The following is a 2,135-nucleotide window of genomic DNA, read 5'->3' as shown; positions in this document are numbered from 1 at the left end:
ATTTCATCCTTCACCCCCTTTCTTTGGATCCTCTACTTCCCCCAAGTAGAACTCTTCCTCAGGTTAGTGACCTTCCAATGAACCTTCAGGTTAGTCACCTTCAGAACAACTAAAGGTTAGTACCCTATATCAACTCATAGGTTAGTGTACCTTCAGAATAACTACAGGTTAGTGACCTACATCAACTCCAGGTTAGTGACCTCTTGAATAACTACAAGTTGGTGACTTTATTATAACCAGGTTAGTGACCTCAACCTCACTCTTCAATCAGTTACCTGGAAGATTGAAGGAGAGCCTTGGATCCAGCTGTCAACTATTATATCATCTTATAATTGAAACCTTGAAACTCCGTTTTAGGATTCTTTTGACTGTAGTCAGTCTGGATTTATCCAAACGATCCAGTTTCCCTCTTCCCTTTCCTCTCTTATCTTTATAATTTTATTGTAATACAGTATATTTGAAATATAACTTTAATTATCTAAAAATTACCAAACCACCTTACCATTTTTAGTGAGCCTTGAGTATTCTTTTGAAAACCCAACCCTCACAAGTACCTGCATGAAGGTAAACCCATTGAACAAGTCCAGTGTCTGTTGAAAGTGCCAGTTAGCGCCCAAGCTCTCACTCATTGGCACAACTTATACCAAAGAACATATTCAGTTTTTCATAATCCCAAAAATTACAAGCACCTTGCAAGACCAACAACTCTGGACAATAAAGACCAGGACTTTATGTCAGAATGATTGGATGGTAATCCTGCTCTGTACTTGGAAAAGTATTGCAACACCGTATATTGACACACCAGCACCTGGCTCTCCTTACAAACAATCTCAAGGGTGTAAAAGATCCTGATAAGATGGATTCTCACTAGAAGAAAGATGTTAGAACATATAGGAAAGGTGAGGAAGAAAACCAATCCATCTAACAACAAATCTACAATAGATATATGAACTATGCTAATAGGTTATAAGAATATTTAGATAGAAAAAAGTATTAGCATATAAGCTATGATGTAATACAAACATAACACAACAAGTGACATCTACACAACATCATAACACCCCCCGTGTTAATGACACATTTATCAATATAAACTCAAAGATAACCTATGTTTTGTTAGTAAAATTCGAGAAAGACCCTTTGTAAACATATCAGCCAATATTTTTGCCAAGGACACATGTACCAACTTCACTATTCCTTCTTCTACACATTGTCGCACAAAATGATACCTTGTATGTATGTGTTTAGTCCGTGAGTGATGTGATGGATTTTGAGCCAATGCTTCAGCACCCTCATTATCAACACATAATTCAAATGTATGTTCTTTTGTAATATTAAGTTCATGTAAGGTTAATACTAACCACCATGCTTCTCTACATGAATCACTCATCGCCATATACTCAGCTTCAGTGCTTGATAATGATGTAGTTCTTTGTTTCCTTGATCTCCACAAAACAGGACCAATTCCCAACATAAACACATACCCCGTTGTTGATCTTCTCTCATGACAATCTTCAGCCCAATCTGCATCTGAATACGCAGTAGGTTTACAATCAGCTCCTCCTAAATTCAACTTTAAATCCTTTGTTTTACATAAATACCCTAATACCCTTAATGCTGAATTCCAATGTAACATTGATGGTTTCTTCAAAAATTGTGATAGTCTATACGAGTGCACTGTGCAACCCACAAAAGACCTCCTACTAAACTTGAATACGGTTCTGTCGACATGATATCTTCATCACTTGATGGAATTAAAGTTTTGAATGATTCATTGTTTGGTGTATTTGACAACTTGATATCATATTTCTTAAATTGTTTTTGAAAATTCAAAATATAATCTGTTTGATTGACTGATACTTTGTTATCTTTAACTTCAGAAATATTCAGTGAAAGGAAATGTGAAAGTGGTTTATCAGATGATACCTCAAAACGTTCCTTGATGAGACCACGAAATTTATTGATTTCTTTATCAGTACCAGTGTAAGCAATATCATCAACATGTGTTGCCAAAAGTGAATTAATATCTCCTTTTTCATCCTTCTCGTAATAAAGTGAAGGATCATGTGCTGATCTTGTATATCCAATCGAGATTAAATATTGATGTAATTTAATATTCCACTGTCGTGGAGATT

Source organism: Melampsora larici-populina (genome assembly GCF_000204055.1).
Source record: "Melampsora larici-populina 98AG31 unplaced genomic scaffold MELLAscaffold_25, whole genome shotgun sequence".
In the NCBI taxonomy this organism is placed as follows: domain Eukaryota; kingdom Fungi; phylum Basidiomycota; class Pucciniomycetes; order Pucciniales; family Melampsoraceae; genus Melampsora; species Melampsora laricis-populina.
The sequence above is the reverse complement of the archived record's forward strand: the minus strand, read 5'-3'. Positions refer to the sequence as shown.